The following is a 20,770-nucleotide window of genomic DNA, read 5'->3' as shown; positions in this document are numbered from 1 at the left end:
ATACTAAATCAAACCCACTGTAATCTATACTCAATTTTAATATTTAACAACACAAATAAAGATCACTTAAAACTACCTCTGTTTTCCTGACATGAGTGACTTGGAGGTGAATTCCCAGGTGGAGGTGTTCTCGTGTATCTGCTGTCCTTGTATTTCTACCTTCTAATTGGGTGGCACGGTAGCACAGTGGTTAGCACTGTTGCTTCACAGCGCCAGGGTCCCAGGTTTGATTCCCGTCTTGGGTCACTGTGCGGAATCTGCACGTTCTCCCTGTGTCTGCGTGGGTTTCCTTCTGGTGGTCCAGTTTCCTCCCACAAGTCCGGAACGATGTGCTGTCCAGTGAATTGAACATTCTGAATTCTCCCTCAGTACCCGAACAGTCACCGGAATGCGGCGACTAGGGGATTTTCACAGTAACTTCATTGCAGTGTTAATGTAAGCCTACTTGGGACACTAATAAAGATTTTGATCATTAATTAGCAGATGTTGTGAGTTTGGAAGGTGCTGCCAAAGGAGCCTTGGAGAGTTTCTGCAGCACATCTTGTCGATGGTACACGCAGCTACTATTGTGCATCAGTGATGAGGGCAGTGAATGTGGAAAGATGCCAATCAAGCGGGTTGATTTGTTATGAGTTGTGCCAAGCTTCTTGAGTGTAGTTGGAGCTGCACTCACCCAGGCAAGTGGAGAGTATTCCTTCACACTCCTGACTTCTTCCTTGTAGATGCCGGACAGGCTTTGAGGAGTCAGGAGGTGAGATAGTCACCACAGGATTGCTAGCCTGTGACCTGCTCTTGCAGCCATAGTATTTATGTGGCTAGTCCAGTTCAGCTTCTGATTAATGGTAACCTCCAAGGTGTGGTGGGGGATTCAGCCATTGAATGTCAAGGGGTAATGGTCAGATATTCTTTTGTTGGAGATTCGATTGGATTTATTGTCACGTGTACTGAGGTACAGTGAAAAGTATTGTTCTGCGTACAGTCCAGACAGATCTTTTCACAGATGGAAAAAACATAGGGCATACAAAACGAAAGGTAAATCTCAATTTAGAAAAAGGAAATAGAGACACTGGAGAAGGTGCAACAAATGTTTACAAGAATAATATTTAACCCTCAGGAATGGTTACGGCGTGAACGGCGTGGCGAGCGGCTGTGGGTGGCCGCCATGTGCACCCCCCGCAGCCGGCTGCCCTGCACCTGGCCCAGCGAGCCGCAGAGTCCGGACGCGCTGCCTCCCGTCCTGGGCGCCATCTCCCTGCCCCCCGGCATCATCATCATGACCGCCCTGCACTCGCCTGCCGCCACTCTGGCTGCCAAGGCGGACCGCCCTGCTGGACTGCACCGCCCTACCTCAGCAGGCCCCGCCCACCGCTGCCGCGAGCCAGCCAGCCAAGAAGAAGAGGAAAAGGTGCGGGCCAAGCGCACCCTGCAGGAGGCTCATCAACTGCGGCGAGTGCAGCAACTGCCGGAACCGCAAAACCGGCCACCAGATCAGCAAGCTGCGGAAGTGTGAAGAGCTGAAGAAAAAGCCAGATTCTTCACCAGAGAAGGTAATCGTCCCTGGTGGAGGAGAAGCTTTCAGGTGGTTCTTCTGAGAGAAACTGAGGAGCTACTCATGGAACGCCATTTGCCTGAATAATGGAGAAGGAGTTCTGCACGTGTTCCTGACGCAAGACGCCAGTACTATGCCAATGGTTCCTTTTCGTTATTGTGGACATTGTCTTTCTTTTAAGCATCGTTGGTTTTATGTGAAAACTACGTGTTGGTATTATTAGGGATGAATTGTATACAAAAATGCAACTTGCACCGCGTGATGGAGAGCACTGGACAATCATTATAAACTATTATGTACGCAAAAAAAAAAGGATACCGCATTAGGGAGCTGGAGCTGGATGAACTTCAAATCATTCGGGAGGCAGAGGTGGTCATGGATAGAAGCTTCAGGGATGTAGTTGCTCCGAAGAATAAAGATAGATGGGTGACGGTGAGAGGGGCTGGGAGGAAGCGGTCAGTACAGGGATCCCCTGTGGTCGTTCCCCTTAGTAACACGTATACCACTTTGGATACTGTTGGGGGGGGGGGGGGGACTTACCAGGGGTAAGCCATGGGGTACAGGTCTCTGGCACAGAGACTGTCCCTGTTGCTCAGAAGGGCAGGGGGGAAGAGGAGCAGAGCATTAGTCATTGGAGACTCCATAGTTAGGGGGACAGATAGGAGATTCTGTGGGAACGAGAGAGACTCGCGGTTGGTGTGTTGCCTCCCAGGTGCCATGGTCCGTGATGTCTCTGATTGTGATTCTTAAGGGGGAGGGGGATGTCTCTGATCGTGATTCTTAAGCCCCAAGTCGTGGTCCACATAGGTACCAACGATATAGGTAGGAAAGATGGAAGGCAGGAATTCAGGGAGGAAGGGTGGAAACTTAGATCTAGGACAAACAGAGTTATTATCTCTGGGTTGTTACCCGTGCCACGTACTAGCGAGACGATGAATAGGGAGAGAGAGGAGTTGAACACGTGGCGACAGGGATGGTGCAGGAGGGAGGGTTTCAGATTTCTGGGTAATTGGGGCTCATTCTGGGGTCGGTGGGACCTCTACAAACGGGATGGTCTACACCTGGACCAGAGGGGTACCAATATCCTGGGGGGGAAATTTGCTAATGCCCTTCGGGAGGGTTTAAACTAGTTCAGCAGGGGCTTGGAAACCTGAATTGTAGCTCCAGTATACAGGAGGTTGAGTGTAGTGAGGTCATGAGTAAGGTTTCAAAGTTGCAGGAGTGTACCGGCAGGCAGGAAGGTGGTTTAAAGTGTGTCTTCTTCAATGCCAGGAGCATCCGGAATAAGGTGGGTGAACTTGCGGCATGGGTTGGTACATGGGACTTCGATGTTGTGACCATTTCGGAGACATGGATAGAGCAGAGACAGGAACGGTTGTTGCAGGTGCCAGGGTTTAGATATTTCAGTAAGCTCAGGAAAGGTGGTAAAAGAGGAGGGAAGGGTGGCACTGTTCGTCAAGAACAGTATTACGGTTGCAGAAAGGACGTTTGATGAGGACTCGTCTACTGAGGTAGTATGGGCTGAGGTTAGAAACAGGAAAGGAGCGGTCACCCTGTTAGGGGTTTTCTATAGGCCTCTGAAAAGTTCCAGAGATGTAGAGGAAAGGATTGCAAAGATGCTTCTGGATAGGAGCGAAAGCAACAGGGTAGTTGTTATGGGGGACTTTAACTTTCCAAATATTGACTGGAAACGCTATGGTTCGAGTACTTTAGATGGGTTCGTTTTTGTCCAATGTGTGCAGGAGGGTTACCTGACACAGTATGTAGATAGGCCAACGAGAGGCGAGGCCATTTTGGATTTGGTACTGGGTAATGAACCAGGAAAGGCGTTAGATTTGGAGGTAGGTGTGCACTTTGGTGATAGTGACCACAATTCGATTACGTTTACTTTAGTGCTGGAAAGGAATAGGTATATACCGCAGGGCAAGAGTTATATCTGGGGGAAAGGCAATTATGATGCGATGAGGCAAGACTTAGGATGCATCGGATGGAGAGGAAAACTGCAGGGGATGGGCACAATGGAAATGTGGAGCTTGTTCAAGGAACAGCTACTGCGTGTCCTTGATAAGTATGTACCTGTCAGGCAGGGAGGAAGTGGTCGAGCAAGGGAACCGTGGTTTACTAAAGCAGTCGAAACACTTGTCAAGAGGAAGTAGGAGGCTTGTGTAAAGATGAGACATGAAGGTTCAGTTAGGGCACTCGAGAGTTACAAGCTAGCTAGGAAGGACCTAAAGAGAGAGCTAAGAAGAGCCAGGAGGGGACATGAGAAGTCTTTGGCAGGTAGGATCAAGGATAACCCTAAAGCTTTCTATAGATAGGTCAGGAATAAAACAATGATTCGGGTAAGAGTAGGGCCAGTCAAGGACAGTAGCGGGATGTTGTGCGTGGTGTCCGAGGAGATAGGAGAGGGGCTAAATGAATATTTTTCGTCAGTATTCACACAGGAAAAAGATAGTGTTGTCGAGGAGAATACGGAGATTCAGGCTACTAGACTAGAAGGGCTTGAGGTTCATAAGGAGGAGGTGTTAGCAATTCTGGAAAGTGTGAAAATAGCTAAGTCCCCTGGGCCAGATGGGATTTATCCTAGGATTCTCTGGGAAGCTAGGGAGGAGATTGTTGAGCCTTTGGCTTTGATCTTTAAGTCATCTTTGTCTACAGGAATAGTGCCAGAAGACTGGAGGATAGCAAATGTTGTTCCCTTGTTCAAGAAGGGAAGTAGAGACAACCCCGGTAACTATAGACCAGTGAGCCTTACTTCTGTTTTGGGCAAAATCTTGGAAAGGCTTATAAGAAATAGGATGTATAATCATCTGGAAAGGAATAATTTGATTAGAGATAGTCAACACGGTTTTGTGAATGGTAGGTCGTGCCTCACAAACCTTATTGAGTTCTTTGAGAAGGTGACCAAACAGGTGGATGAGGGTAAAGCAGTTGATGTGGTGTATATGGATTTCATTAAAGCGTTTGATAAGGTTCCCCACGGTAGGCTACTGCAGAAAATACGGAGGCATGGGATTCAGGGTGATTTAGCAGTTTGGATCAGAAATTGGCTAGCTGGAAGAAGACAAAGGGTAGTGGTTGATGGGAAATGTTCAGACTGGAGTCCAGTTACTAGTGGTGTACCACAAGGATCTGTTTTGGGGCCACTGCTGTTTGTCATTTTTATAAATGACCTGGAGGAGGGCGTAGAAGGATGGGTGAGTAAATTTCCAGATGACACTAAAGTCGGTGGAGTTGCGGACAGTGCGGAAGGATGTCACAAGTTACAGAGGGACATAGATAAGCTGCAGCGCTGGGCTGAGAGGTGGCAAATGGAGTTTAATGCAGAAAAGTGTGAGGTGATTCATTTTGGAAGGAATGACAGGAAGACAGAGTACTGGGCTAATGGTAAGATTCTTGGCAGTGTGGATGAGCAGAGAGATCTCGGTGTCCATGTACATAGATCCCTGAAAGTTGCCACCCAGGTTGAGAGGGTTGTTAAGAAGGTGTATGGCATGTTAGCTTTTATTGGTAGAGGGATTGAGTTTCGGAGCCATGAGGTCATGTTGCCACTGTACAAAACTCTGGTGCAATTCTGGTCGCCGCATTATAAGAAGGATGTGGAAGCATTGGAAAGGGTGCAGAGGAGATTTACCAGAATGTTGCCTGGTATGGAGGGAAGATCTTATGAGGAAAGGCTGAGGGACTTGAGGCTGTTTTCGTTAGAGAGAAGAAGGTTAAGAGGTGACTTAATTGAGGCATACAAGATGACCAGAGGATTGGATAGGGTGGACAGTGAGAGATTTTTTTCCTCGGATGGTGATGTCTAGCACGAGGGGACACAGCTTTAAATTGAGGGGAGATAGATATAAGACAGATGTCAGAGGTAGGTTCTTTACTCAGAGAGTAGTAAGGGCGTGGAATGCCCTGCCTGCAACAGTAGTGGACTCGCCAACACTAATAGACATATGGATGATAAGAGAATAGTGTAGATGGGCTTTAGAGTGGTTTCACAGGTCGGCGCAACATCGAGGGCCGAAGGGCCTGTACTGCGCTGTAATGTTCGATGTTCTATGTTACGGCTGCCTTTCACTGGAAAGGGGACCACTGAAGGGTGATCTGATGGGAGTCTTTAAGATTATGCAAGCATTCAATAATTTCAGTAGAAACCTCTTTAACCTAGGGCAGCACTGTGGCGCAGTGGTTAGCACTGCTGCCTCATGGCGCCGAGGTCCCAGGTTCGATCCCGGCTCTGGGTCACTATCCATGTGGAGTTTGCACATTCTCCCCTTGTTTGCGTGGGTTTTGCCCCCAGAACCCAAAGATGGGCAGGGGAGGTGGATTGGCCACGCTAAATTACCCCTTAAGTGGGAAAAATGAATTGGGTACTCTAAATTAAAAAAAAAAAGAGGTTGAGATGAACAGCGTGAATACATTGAAGGGGAAACTGGATACATACATGAGGGACAAAGGAAAAAAAGGAGATGCTCATGGGGGAGATGAAGCGGGGTGGGTGGAGGCTCATGTGGAGCTAAATACTGATACAGATCAATTGAGCCGACTGGCCTGGCCCTGTGCTGTAGACTCAATGGAACAGAGAGAAATATATTAATTTTAGATCTACCTGTAGTTTTAGTAACACTATTTACTGTCCAGGATAAAATAAATGTCCTTCAGCAGCTTTTGAGAATCATTTCAGTGGAAATGTGCTCTCCCAGGCTCAGCATCAGGCCACTGGAAGCAAAGTTTGACACTAGCCAGTCCAGCAGAAAGAAACCCTCCAACTCTCCCACTTCAGCAAGTGTCAGAATGAACATGGTTCAGTCCTGGATGTAATTAACAGCAGCAAAAACAGCAGAATCCAATCCCTGTCATCACTTATTGACTTGCTGGTGTCTCAGCACGCGGGATGACTGAGTAAATCCCTTTGTGAACTTTCTGGTGTGTCTGTTGGTGGGATGACTGAATGAATCCCTTCCCACTCAGAGCAGGTGAATGGCCTCTCCCCGGTGTGAACTTGCTGGTGCCTCTGCAGATCGGATGAAAGAGCGAATCCCTTCCCACACTCAGAGCAACTGAATGGTCTCTCCCTGGTGTGAATGCATTGGTGTGCCTGCAGGTTGGCTGAACAAATAAATCCCTTCCCACACTCTGCAGGAGAATGGCCTCTCCCCAGTGTGAACTTGCTGGTGATTCTGCAGGTCCGATAATTGAATGAATCCCCTCCCACACTCAGGACAGATGAATGTCCTCTCCCTGGTGTTAACCTCCCGGTGTGACACTAGTGAGATGATTGAATAAACCGCTTCCCACACTCGGAGCAGGTGAAAGGCCTCTCTCTGCTGAAAACCCCCTGATGTGATGCTAGGTGGGATGATTGAATAAAACGGATTCCCTGATGTGTCACTGGAGTGAGGATTGAATAAAACACTTCCCACACTTGGAGCAGTTCAACGGCCTAGTGTGGGATGACTGAGTGAAACCCTTTCCACACTCGGGGCAGGTGAACGGTCACTCCCTGGTGTGAACCTGTTGGTGATTCAGAAGGTCAGATGAATGATTAAATTATTTCCCACACTTAGAGCAGGTGAACAGCTTCTCCCCGGTGTGAACCTGCTGGTGTGTCAGCAGGTAGGATGACTGAGTGAATCCCTTCCCACACACACAGCATGTGTACAGTCTCTCCCTCGCTGTAAATGGTGTGATATTTCTGCAGTCTATTTAATTGGTTAAAGCCCTTTCCACAGTCAGTGCAATGGACTCTCTCACTCAGATCTGTGTTTCTTAGTGCCTTTCCAGTCATACTGATGTGACGGCCAAAACAGACAATTTATCCTTCGAGATTCAGAGACTGATGGCATTCAGGTTCTGGTAGTTCTGGTCATTCGAGTGACGCTGTTAAGGCTTGATGCATTTTGAGATTTCTGGCTGCAAATCCTCCCCTTCTGACATCCTGGAAAAGGAGTTTACAAAAGTCTTCACAAAGTACAGGACAGAAATTCAGAGCAGACAATGCTAGTTTCTGTATAATATTCCTCTTCCTTTCCCCTGAATCGGTTATCTCCATCCCACACATTCTTCCCGCACTCTCACTATGATTGTAAATGTATAAGTTAGTTACAGCATTATATCTCAAGACTAGAAATAATTAGCACTTTATTACTTAACCCTAAATACTCTATTTAATATGTACCATAATTACAAAACTGGGCATATCTGTGTCCTACATTGATTTACTATCCCCTAGGCGCAGCATGAACAAACAAAGAACAAAGAAATGTACAGCACAGGAACAGGCCCTTCGGCCCTCCAAGCCCGTGCCGACCATGCTGCCCGACTAAACTACAATCTTCTACACTTCCTGGGTCCGTATCCCTCTATTCCCATCCTATTCATGTATTTGTCAAGATGCCCCTTAAATGTCACTATCGTCCCTGCTTCCACCACCTCCTCTGGTAGCGAGTTCCAGGCACCCACTACCCTCTGCGTAAAAAAACTTGCCTCGTACACTACTCTAAACCTTGCCCCTCTCACCTTAAACCTATGCCCCCTAGTAATTGACCCCTCTACCCTGGGGAAAAGCCTCTGACTATCCACTCTGTCTATGCCCCTCATAATTTTGTATACCTCTATCAGGTCTCCCCTCAACCTCCTTCGTTCCAGTGAGAACAAACCGAGTTTATTCAACCGCTCCTCATAGCTAATGCCCTCCATACCAGGCAACATGGTGGTGCAATGTTAGCACTGCTGCCTCACAGTGCCGAGGACCCAGGTTCAATCCCAGCCCCGGGTCACTGTCTGTGTTGGGTTTGCATATTCTCCCCGTGTCTGCGTGGGTTTCGCCACCACAACCCAAAACAAAGTGCAGGGTAGATGAATTGGCCATGCTAAATTGTCCTTTAATTGGAAAAAAAAGAATTGCGCCTCCTAAATTTAAAAAAAATTACTGTCCCCTTAAACGTCAGCCATCTGTGTGGATGCCAGCCCTTGTGAACATTAGGAAAGAGACCATCCTTTTCGCCAGGCAAATAGATGTGTCAAGCTGAGGGAGAGAGACCTGGCCCAACCTTCCCAGAGTCTGCACCTTCCCTGGATTCACTTCCTTTCCCTTCAGTTCCTGCAAGCCACAATTTAACCCCAGAATGAATAAATGGAAAGGGGGAGAAAAGACAGTGTTTCACTCACAGATTTGGAGACAGGAGGAGGTTTACTCTTCTGTGAAGCTCAATCTGAATGCACCCAAAGCCGTGCTCTGATTGGCTGGACGAATAAAGTTCTTCCGATCCCCTGACAATTTCCATTGGATGATGCCCCGCACGAAGACAATGGGAAAGGGGAAGGTACGGCTGGGAGACACTTTAATGACTCCAAATCACACTCAATGTTGACCAATAGAAAGCGCAAACCGTCGCACATGCGCAACCCTTCTTACGGTGAACATCCGCATTTCAGGCCGCACATCTGCGTGCTTCCCCACCAATCAGTTTTTTCCAATATCCTGAAGTGACCTTATTTTTATCGGGAGTTAACTGAAGTGTGTTCCTCACCTCTCATTATCTAAATTTCCATTTACCATTTTTCTGTCCACCTGACCCAGTCCATGGCTTCCTCCCTCATTGTCTAAAACACATCAGCACCTTTTGTATAATCCTGGTGCATACATTTAAGTCTAAATCATTGATAAATACCGGAAAACTGTGACGCCCCACTGGAAACAGACGTCCAGGCATCATTCAGTCCTGGATGTGACCAACAGCAGCGACAACAGCTGAATCCAAACCCTGCTGTTGCCTGTGAACCTGCTGATGTTTGACTGAGTGAATCTCCTCCCACACACGGAGCAGTTAAACAGCCTCTCCCCAGTATCGCTCCCACGGTAGCACAGTGGCTAGCACTGTTGCCTCACAGCACCAGGGTCCCAGGTTTGATTCCCGGCTTGGGTCACTGTCTGTGCGGAGTCTACGCGTTGTCCCAGTGTCTGTGTGGGTTTCCTCTGGGTGCTCCGGTTTCCCTCCACAGTCCAAAGATGTGAGGTTAGATGGGTTGGCCATGCTAAATTGCCCTTAGTGTCCAAAAAGGTGAAGTGGGGTTATGGGTTAGGTTGGAGGTATGGGCTTAAGTCGGGTGCTCTTTGCAAGGGCCGGTGCACTCGGGCCAAATGCTCTCCTTCTGCACTGTAAATGCTATGATTCTGTTTCCGTGTGAACTCGCTGGTGTTTCAGCAGATTTGATTTACTTTTAAATCTGTTTTCACAGTCAGAACATTTAAAAGACTTCTGATCAGTGTGAACAAGTTGGTGTCTAGTCAGGTGGGATGACTCAGTAAATTTCTTGCCACACACGGGGCAGGTGAACGGTCTCTGTCCAGTGTGAACTCGCTGGTCTCAGAAGCTGGGATGAACATGTGAATCTCTTTTCACACACGGAGCAGGTGAACGGCCTCCCCCAGTGTGAGTGCGTTGATGTGTCAGTAAATTCTTTTTACTTTTAAAGCTCTTCTCACAGTCAGCACATTTAAAAGGTCTCTGATCAATATGAACAAGTTGATGGCTCAGGAGGAGTGATGACTGAGTGAATCCCTCCCCACACACACAGCAGGCAAATGGCCTCTCCCCTTTGTGAGTGCTTTGGTGTCTCAGTAAATACTGTTTACTTTTAAAGCTTGTCTCACAGTCAGCACATTTAAAAGGTCTCTGATCAGTATGAACAAGTTGGTGTCTCAGGAGGATTGATGACAGAGTGAATCCCTTCCCACACACGGAGCAGGTGAATGGCCTCTCTCCAGTGTGAGTGCGTTGATGTGTCAGTAAATCATATCTGCTTTTAAAGCTCTTCTCACAGTCAGCACATTTAAAAGGTTTCTGATCAGTATGAACAAGTTGGTGTGTCAGGAGGTGTGATGACCGAGTGAATCCCTTCCCACACACGAAGCAGGTGAACGGCCTTTCCCCAGTGTGAATACGTCGATGAGTTTCCAATTCAGACGGGGAATTGAATCCCATCCCACAGTCCCCACATTTCCACTGTTTCTCCATGGTTATCGACAAGTTATCAGGTGCAGGTGGGAAGCAGATTTGAGGTCACTATCAGATCAGCCGTGATGTTATTAAATGGTGGAACAGGCTCACGGGGCTGAATGTCCTATTGCTGCTTCTTGATTCCTTTGGTGCGAATGTCCTTATGTCTCTCCAACTTGGATCATCAGTTGAAGCCACAGTACGGTGTCTCCCTGATGAAAATGCTGCAATTTAATTTCAGGCTGTGTGATTGGTTAAAGCTCAGTTCCAGCTAACTGTGGAAAATTACTTCGATGTCTGTGTCTCGGTGCTTTTCCAATCACAGTGATTTTTGACATTTTTTCAGAAAGACAAAACAGACAAACATTTCTCCTTCCACGTTGAAAGGCCGATCCTGATGAATCAAGTAACTCTGTCAGATCTCGACACGATGTTTGCATCTGCAAATATTCTGTAAAAGGAGATTACATTGAATTACTGTGAATATATAAGACACAAACAGGCCATTCTGTCACAGATTCTGCTGCTGTCCATACTCGGCACACATCTCCGACTGTCCCCCGATTTCACCTCAGCTGTTCAGCTGATTTTCGATTCCATTTCTTCCTTTTGAAAACATCTCAGCACTTTCCTCAGCTCATTTCCATGGTAATGAATAACACATTCTAAACCTGTGATGAATAAATTTGTCAGTATTGCCCCCTTTGATTTTTTTCGTAACTATCTTGTATTTATGACTTGTTCTTTATTATGGTCACTCTCTCACATTGCTTCTCTCGAAACTACTGATAATTTTAAAGATTTCTATCAGGCTACTGTTTAATTTGTTGTTTTTGATAGAAAAAAGGCCCCACTCCATTTAATTTTTCCTGAGAGTTGTCATCTCTCATTTTACAAAGTCATCACTGTCAATACAGGATAGAAATCGCAAAGAAACAAACCTTTCTGTTGGGTTCAGTTTGTTGTGTGTAAATTCTCCAATTCTAACCCCTGTAAAAGGAGTTTATAAAAGCCATCACTGTCAGTCCAGGATAGAAATTCTGAACAGGCAATTCTAGTTTCTCTGGAACATTTGTTCCTCTCTTGTTCCCCCAAAGCTGTAAATTCCCGTCTCACACACTCTCCCTCCTCCCTGGGCTGAAATCCAAACCCATCTCACCATCTGCACCATTTCTTTCCTCCACTTCCAGTTTTCTCCCTCCCTCTCCTGTGCCTGGGTTCAGTTCTCCAGCTCCTGTCTGCAGACTGACAATAAAATCAATGGGTCTTATTGGGGGGTTGGGGCCTCCAGCGGGTGTTTGTGAATCCTCCCCGCCCACCTGCCAGGGTTTCTTCCTTGCCAGAGATCAGAGTCCTCATTGATTTGAGTGCAAAGTGTAAGCTCTTATTTATTATCCCCCCTCCCCCATCCTCTGATGTGAACCATCCTCCAGTGTCTGAAGCAGGATGGTGCCCGTTAACCTGGGCCTGTTTCCGGGAGGGAGAAGCCCCGCAACTGCAAACCAGGGAGCTGACAATGATTGTGAAGGGTTTGCTCCAGCTCACAATGCCTGGGGACTGATTGACGGCAGGTTCGGGCCATTAGGAAGAGGGACGGTGCTGAAGGACCGAACGAGAGCAGCTGGTCCTCCAGCCACTCAGAGTGAATGGGAGGCAGAGCAAAGCCGGTGCTCTCGCTTTCTGCGCATGCGCCCGGCCACATTCTTCGTCCATCCGGGCCTGTCTCGAGGAAAAGCCTGAGCAGCTTTCACCGGTTCAACTGCCGTATCGGAGCATCGTGTTCGGGGCTTCGGGCTACACGGAGTGTTTATGAAGCCTCCCGACGCACCCGCCAGCTCCATCCCCCCCCTGAGGACTCACCGAACGGGATGTGACCGGCTGAGGATTTCCACCCGATCGCCTTAATCCTGAACTGTCATCGGCGCTGCGCATGCTCCAGTTCATGTGTGAGACCGGGACTCAGCCCCGCCCCTCATTCAGTCCGATTGGTTGGAGGATAAGCTGCTCCCCTCGGGCCTCCAGATCCGCCCATCTCTTGCAATTGGTCCAGAGCTGCAGTCAATCACCACCCGGGCATTGTGAACTGGAGCATGCGCAGTGCCGATGATGCACCAGGTTAGGAAGTTTCACTGAAACCCGGTGGAGACTCCAAACCCTAACAGGAAGTTTCCGGGCCCGGGTTTACATCGAGCTCGATGGAGACAGCTGCGGCCTGCTCCCGGTGACAGGCTTGAGTTAATGGCCACAGTCTTTATAGAGGCTGCACACCCGCAGGGGAAATAAATCAGAGATAGTTTGTTGTGAAACCATTGGGTTTTTATAAAACAGGAGGTCAGGGTTACAGTCAACAACAACAACTTCTATTTATATAACACCTTTAACATCATAAGTCATCCCAGTCAACTTCACAGGAACATTATAAAACAAAGTGAGACACCCAGACACAAAAGGAGATATTAGGGCAGGTGACCAAAAACTTGGTCAAAGAGGTGAGCTTTAAAGAGAGTCTTAAATAAGTTATGTGAGGTGGAGACAGATAGGTTTCGGGAGGGAATTCAGTGCTTGGGGCCGAAGGAACTTAAAACCATGGCGGAGTAATTAGAATCGGGAGTGTACAAGAGACCAGGATCAGAGCTCTGCAGATATCTCAGGGGGTTGTGGGGCTGGAGGAGATACAGACACAGGGAGAGATGAGGCCATGGAGGGATTTGAAAACAAGGGTGAGAATTGACTGGGAGCGAATGCAAGTCTCGGAGCACAGGGATCATAGGGGGAAGAAACTTGCTGTGAATTAAGACATGGGTAGCAGACTTTTCGATGGCTTTAGTTTTACAGAGGTAGAATGTGGGAGAGCAGCCAGGTGTGTAGTGGAATTGTCGAATCGGGAGGTTACGATGGCATGACCGAGGTTTCAGCCCCAGACACACAGACACAGGAGAGAGGCTGGATAATGTAACGTAGCTGGAAACATGAAGTCTTAGTGATAGCACAGGCAGGAGTCCAAAGATGTGCAGGTTATGTGGATTGGCCATGCTAAATTACCTCAGTGTCCAAAAAGGTTAAGTGGGGTTACAGACATAGGGTGGAGATGTCGGTTTAGGTAGGATTCTCTTTCCAAGGGCCGGTGCAGACTCGAAGGGCTGATGAGGAGCGGTTGAATAAACTTGGTTTGTTCTCACTGGAACGACGAAGGTTGAGGGGCGACCTGATAGAGGTCTACAAAATTATGTGGGGCACAGACAGAGTGGATAGTCAGAGGCTTTTCCCCAGGCTAGAGGGGTCAATTACTGGGGAGCATAGGTTTAAGGTGCGAGGGGCAAGGTTTAGAGTAGATGTACGAGGCAAGTTTTTTACACAGAGGGTAGTGGGTGCCTGGAACTCGCTACCGGAGGAGGTGGTGGAAGCAGGGACGATAGTGACATTTAAGGGGCATCTTGACAAATACATGAATAGGATGGGAATAGAGGGATACGGACCCAGGAAGTGTAGAAGATTGTAGTTTAGTCGGGTAGCATGGTCCGCACAGACTTGGAGGGCCGAAGGGCCTGTTCCTGTGCTGTACATTTCTTTGTTCTTGTTGTGTTCTGTGTGAGGACCAAGCTTCACTTGATTGTCAAAGGGGAAACAGACAAAGACACTGACTCCATGGAGATACCGTTGAAACCGTGGGGTCTGATTTTTGCTTAGGGGTTTCCAAAATGCGAGAGGTCCCGGGTTCATTTCCCGGACGAGCTCTGTAAAGTGCTTGACTGGGGAGGTGATGGTGTAGTGGTATTGTCACTGCATGAGTAATCCTGAGACCCAGCACAATTCTCTGAGAATGCAGGTTCAAACCCCACCACGGCAGATGCTTCATTGTGGCTTGTATTTGAACTTGGATCCAATAAATCAGGGGCAGCACGGTAGCACACTGGTTAGCACAGTTGTTTCACAGCTCCACTGTCCCAGGTTCGATTCCCACTTGGGCCACAGTCTGTGCTGAGTCTGCATGCTCTCCTCGTGTCTGCGTGGGTTTACTCCGGTTGCTCTGGTTTTCAAACCAGTCCAAAGATGTGCAGGTTCGGTGGAGTGGCCATGCTAAATTGCTCTTAGTGTCCAAAAGTGTTAAGTGGGGTTACTGGGTTATGGGGATAGGGTGGAGGTGTGGGCTTGACAAGGGTGCTCTTTCCAAGGGCCTGTGCAGACTCGATGTGCTGAATGGCCTGTTCTGCACTGTAAATTATATGATTGTGGAAGTTGGATGTTAAACAGTTCAGTGAGAATTGGGTCAAAGGAGCAAAGGGTCAATCTCACAGACAAGATGAGCGCTGAGAGAGCATGATGGGAGACAGCAGGAAAAGAGGTGAAAGATGTGAGTTCAGAATTTGGACAAGAAAGGTCTTCAAGGCAGTTTCACTGAGTGGTTTAGTGGAAGAGGAGCTGTAGAATCAGCTGATTGGATTGTTTCAATGGGTGAGGTTTTCCAGTCCTTCCTGTTGGCTGGATCGTCCAGTCCAACAGATCTCTCGGTCTGCTGTTCCGGTTCATTGGATGTCTCATTGGGTTCGCTGTCGACCTCTTGGGGTCTGTGGAAAAACTCCCCGTGCCCCATTTGCTTGATGAATTCCCTGGAGCGGAGAAACTACGACATCTTCTTCGCAGCCTTCAACACGTCATCGATGAAGACGAACATCTTGCCATGTCCATCAACAATGCTTGCCTCCAAGAAACCGCGCAACCTCAAACAGACCATTGATTGCAGCAAACTACCCAGCATTCAGAACAGCGATCATGACACCACACAACACTGCCATGGCAACCTCTGCAAGATGTGCCAGATCATCAACATGGGTACCACCATTATGCGTGAGAACACGTTTAATGGTGCGACTCGGCCAACGTTATCTACTTCATACTCTGCAGCAAAGGATGTCCCGAGGCGTGGTACATTGGCGAGACTATGCAGACGCTGTGACAACGGACGAACGGAGATCACGCAACAATCGCCAGGCAGGAATGTTCCCTTTCAGTCGGGGAACACTTCAGCAGTCAAGGGCATTCAGCCTCTGATCTTCGGGTAAGCCTTCGGCCTTCAGGACAGGCGACAACACTGAATGGCCGAGCAGAAACTGATAGCCAAGTTCCGCACACATGAGTACGGCCTCAACTGGGACCCTGGATTCATGTCGCATTACATGTGCTTGCGAAATCCTACCAACTGTCCTGGCTTGAGACAATTCACACGTCTTTAACCTGTGATTATCCCTCTTTCTAGTCACACCATATGGACTGGTAAAAACTTAATTACCTGCAAAGACTCACATTCAAAGTACCATTTGGCATAATTGAATTTTTCTACATATGTGTTTGTGGAACCCACATCTTAATTCACCTGAGGAAGGAGCTGCGCTCTGAAAGCTAGTGATTCTAAACAAACCTGTTAGACTTTAACCTGGTGTTGTAAGACTTTTTACTGTGCCCACCCCAGTCCAACGCTGGCATCTCCACATCATAAATAAGAAGCATTAAATACTTCTGCCAGTTTCGAACCAGGCACCTTTTGCGTGTTAGGTGAATGTGATAACCTCCATGCTACCGAAACAGCTGGAAGCACAGTACCAATGGACCTGTGCAACGTTCAACCCTGCACAGTCTTGCTGCAGCTTTCAATGGTTTGGCTGGGAGGCCAGCTGAAGACAGCTGTTCCTTTAAAACAGATGTCTCAACTGATAAGACCATAAGATATAGAACTTATACTGAACTTTAGCATTTGTTCAGTAAATATCTAACAGAATAATGCTCTCTGTTCAATCATTAATGCATCATTCTTATCTTCCTACAGAAAATTTCCACCAATTTTACTCCACATCTGTTTTATTATTCAATGTTGAACATCAGTATATTTATTTGTTATATATGACTTCATTTTGAATTGAATAGATCTCGAGTCTTCACTCTGAATAACTGAATATACACCATTGAATTGCAAACATGACTGACCAAGAAAAGAAAGCGTTTCACTGGGTAACAGAAATCCCATCAATCTTTGTTCAGTTTGACCACAGTCAGCTTTTAAACAAAGTCAAATATAGTTAAATGAAGCAAATTGAGAATTATGTGTTGCTTATATTTGCAATGGAAGCAGGTGAACGGCCTCTCCCCAGTGTGAATTCGCTGGTGTCTCAATAGGTGGGACAAATCACAGAATCCTTTCCCACATTGGGAGCATGTGAATGGCCTCTCCCCAGTGTGAACTTGCTGATGTATCTGCAGGGTGGATAACCGAGTAAATCCTTTCCCACACTGAGAGCAAGTGAAAGGCCTCACCCTAGTGTGACTGCATCGATGAGTTTCCAGCTGAGATGGGGCTCTGAATCCCTTCCCACAGTCTCCACATTTCCACGGTTTCTCCATGTTTTGTCTCTCCAGGTTGTATGAACAGCTGAAGCCTCTTCCACAGACACAACACGGGTACCGTCTCTCCCCGCTGTGAATGTTATGTTTATTCAGGCTGTGTAACTGGTTAAAGCTTTTTCCACAGTAGGTTCACTGGAACTGTCTGTGCGGAGTCTGTACTTTCTCCCCATGTCTGCGTGGGTTTCCTCCGGGTGCTCTGGTTTCCTCTCACATTCCAAAGATGTGCAGGTTAGGTGGATTGGCCAGGCTAAATTGCCCTTAGTGTCGAAAAAGGTTGGGTGGGGTTATTGGGGATAGGGTGGAGGTGTGGGCGGGTGTTCTTTCCAAGGGCCGGTGCAGACTCGATGGGCCAAATGGCCTCCTTCTGCACTGTAGATTCGGTGATTATATGAACTCTCTCACTCGGGTGTGTGTTGTGTGGGTCTCGGTGCTTTTCCAGTCACACTGATGTTTGAAATCTTTAGAAGCTGACAGTTCGGGTAAACATTTCTCCTTCTAGATTCAAAGGCCGATGATATTCAGGTTCCAAGAAAGGGGGTGACTGTCAGATCGAGACGTGGGGCGAAATTCTCCGACCCCCCGCCGGGTCGGAGAATCGCCGGGGGCTGGCGTGAATCCCGCCCCCGCCGGTTGCCGAAGTCTCCGGCACCGGAGATTCGGCGGGGGCGGGAATCGCGCCGCGCTGGTTGGCGGGCCCCCCCGCTCGATTCTCCGGCCCGGATGGGCCGAAGTCCCGCCGATAAATTGCCTGTCCCGCCGGCGTAAATTGAACCACCTACCTTACCGGCGGGACAAAGCGGCGCGGGCGGGCCTGGGGGGGCGATCTGGCCCCGGGGGGTGCCCCCACGGTGGCCTGGCCCGCGATCGGGGCCCACCGATCCACGGGCGGGCCTGTGCCGTGGGGGCACTCTTTCCCTTCCGCTTCCGCCACGGTCTCCACCATGGCGGAGGCGGAAGAGACTCCCTCCACTGCGCATGCGTGGGAAACTGTCAGCGGCCGCTGACGCTCCCGCGCATGCGCTGCCCGGAGATGTCATTTCCGCGCCAGCTGGCGGGGCACCAAAGGCCTTTTCCGCCAGCTGGCGGGGCGGAAATTCCTCCGGCGTCGGCCTAGCCCCTCAATGTTGGGGCTCGGCCCCCAAAGATGCGGAGCATTCCGCACCTTTGGGGCGGCGCGATGCCCGTCTGATTTGCGCCGTTTTGGGTGCCAGTCGGCGGACATCACGCCGTTTCCGGAGAATTTCGCCCGTGATGTTTGAGATTTCTATCTGTAATTCCTCCTCATTTAATATCCTGTAAAAACAATTTACAAGATTCATCACTGTCAGTAGAGGATAGAACCTCAGAACAGACAATTCTAGTTTCTGTGTCACATTTTCACCTCTTTCTCATCCCCGAAAGCTGTAAATCTCCATCCCACACACTCCTCCATTCTCACTCTGCTGTATCTAATATTCATGCTCCCTATTCTCCTGAAGGTGCTGATTCAGGCTTATTGACAGATCCATGCTCACAGCTTCCTGTCCAGGAGATCATAACAAATATGAGCTGCAGTGGCCATTCGGCCCATCGAACCTGAACCATTCAATGGGATCATTGGCCGATCTCCTCAGCACCGTTTTCCCACACTATCCCTCGACATCTTCAATGTCTAGAAACCTATCAATCTGTGTCTTGAACATACTTGATGACTGAAGCTCCAGAATCCTCAGGGGTAGTGGTCCAAAGCTTCAACGCATCCTCGAGTAAAGAAATCCCTCCTCATCTCAGCTTTCTCTCCATTTTCCTGCCAGTTTCCCATAACCCTCAACACTTATTGAAATTCATTCATTCCGTTGTCACCTCAAACCTTAACTACACAAAGTTCCCCTTGCCAGCCTCTCAGATTCAACTCCACACAAGGTCATGTCAAAATCTGCTGCTTGTGTGCGCATTCACACTAATACCTGTTCGCCCAACACCAGAAGTGACCTATTCCACTGGAGAAAATGGGACATCTTGGGGTGGGAGGTGTTGATGACAAAACCATTGATGGGGGAATGGGAGAAACCTGTTGAGACTGAAGATTGTGGAAACTGGAGACATGTGGGTTTATCAGGGGTATCAAGCGCACACCATTTACATGCGCGCAATGTACGGAATAAGGTAGATGAGCTGTGGCCCAGATTGTGACTGGCAGGTATGATGTGGTAGGCATCACAGAGACGTGGTTGCAGGGTGTTCAGGACTGGCATTTAAACATCCAGGGATTCACAACCTACCGAAAAGAGAGAGAGGTGGGCCGAGGGGGCGGGGTTGTCTTGTTAATTAGGAATTAAATTAAATCAATAGCACTAAACGAAATAGGGTCAGATGATGTGGAGTCCGTGTGGGTAGAGTTGAGGAACCACAAAGGCAAAAAAAACATAATGGGAGTTATGTACAGGCCTCCTAACAGTGGTCAGGACCAGGGGCACAAAATGCACCACAAAATAGAAAGGGCATTTCAGAAAGGCAAGGTCACAGTGATCATGGGGGACTTCAATATGCAGGTGGACTGGGTAAATAATGTTGCCAGTGGACCCAAAGAAAGGGAATTAATTGAATGTTTACAGGAGGGCTTTTTGGAACAGCTTGTGATGGAGCCCACGAGGGGACAGGCCATTCTGGTCTTAGTGTTATGTAATGAGCCAGACTTGATAAAAGATCTTAGAGTAAGGGAACACTTAGGAGGCAGTGATCATAATATGGTAGAATTCAGTCTGCAATTTGAAAGAAAGAAGGTAGAATCAGATGTAAAGGTGTTACAGTTAAATAAAGGTAACTACAGGGGCATGAGGGAGGAACTGACGAAAATCGACTGGGAGCAGAGCCTAGTGGGAAAGACAGTAGAACAGCAATGGCAGGAGTTTCTGGGAGTAATTGAGGACACAGTACAGAGGTTCATCCCAAAGAAAAGAAAGGTTATCAGAGGGGGGATTAGGCAGCCATGGCTGACAAAGGAAGTTAGGGAATGCATCAAAGCAAAAGAGAAAGCCTATAATGTGGCAAACAGTAGTGGGAAGGCTTCAAAAACAAACAGAGGATAACAAAGAGAGAAATAAGGAAAGAGAGGATCAAATATGAAGGTAGGCTAGCCAGTAACATTAGGAATGATCGTAAAAGTTTCTTTAAATACATTAAAAACAAACGGGAGGCAAAAGTAGACATTGGGCCGCTCCAAAATGATGCTGGTAATCTAGTGATGGGAGACAAGGAAATAGATGAGGAACTAAATAAGTACTTTGCATCAGTGTTCAAAGTAGAGGACATGAGTAATAGCCCAACAATTCAGGAGAGTCAGGGGGCAGAGTTGAATATGGTAGCCATCACAAAGGAGAAAATGCTAGAGAAACTAAGAGGTTTAAAAATTGATAAATCTCCGGGCCCAGATGGGCTACATCCTAGGTTCTGAAGATAGCTGAAGAAATAGTGGAGGCGTTAGTTATGATCTTTCAAAAGTCACTGGAGTCAGGGAAAGTCCCAGATGATTGGAAAATCGCTGTTGTAACCCCCTGTTCAAGAAGGGAACAAGAGAAAAGATGGAAAATTATAGGCCAATTAGCCTAACCTCGGTTGTTGGCAAGATTCTAGAATCCATCGTTAAGGATGAGATTTCTAAATTCTTGGAAGTGCAGGGTCGGATTAGGACAAGTCAGTGTGGATTTAGTAAGGGGAGGTCGTGCCTGACAAACCTGTTAGAATTCTTTGAAGAGATAACAAATATGTTAGACCAAGGAGAGCCAATGGATGTTATCTATCTTGACTTCCAAAAGGCCTTTGATAAAGTGCCTCACGGGAGACTGCTGAG

General features: G+C 47.9%; 2 long non-coding RNA genes across 2 annotated transcripts in view; one reads left to right on the top strand and one right to left on the bottom strand.

Annotated features, from left to right (window-relative positions):
- Nucleotides 1-20,770, top strand: part of LOC140419667 (uncharacterized) — a 36,548-nt gene that overhangs the window by 4,549 nt on the left and 11,229 nt on the right. The gene's annotated exons all lie outside the window — the stretch shown is intronic.
- On the bottom strand, nucleotides 3,530-12,509 carry LOC140419665 (uncharacterized). Its single transcript, XR_011945962.1, has 3 exons — nucleotides 12,406-12,509; nucleotides 8,714-10,996; nucleotides 3,530-7,481 (listed from the first exon to the last, which is right to left on the bottom strand). It is a non-coding gene; the product is annotated as an uncharacterized lncRNA (long non-coding RNA).

This window comes from Scyliorhinus torazame, chromosome 5 (assembly GCF_047496885.1).
Source record: "Scyliorhinus torazame isolate Kashiwa2021f chromosome 5, sScyTor2.1, whole genome shotgun sequence".
Lineage (NCBI taxonomy): Eukaryota > Metazoa > Chordata > Chondrichthyes > Carcharhiniformes > Scyliorhinidae > Scyliorhinus > Scyliorhinus torazame.
Note: the sequence above shows the minus strand (reverse complement) of the source record. Positions and strands in the feature narration are given on the sequence as shown.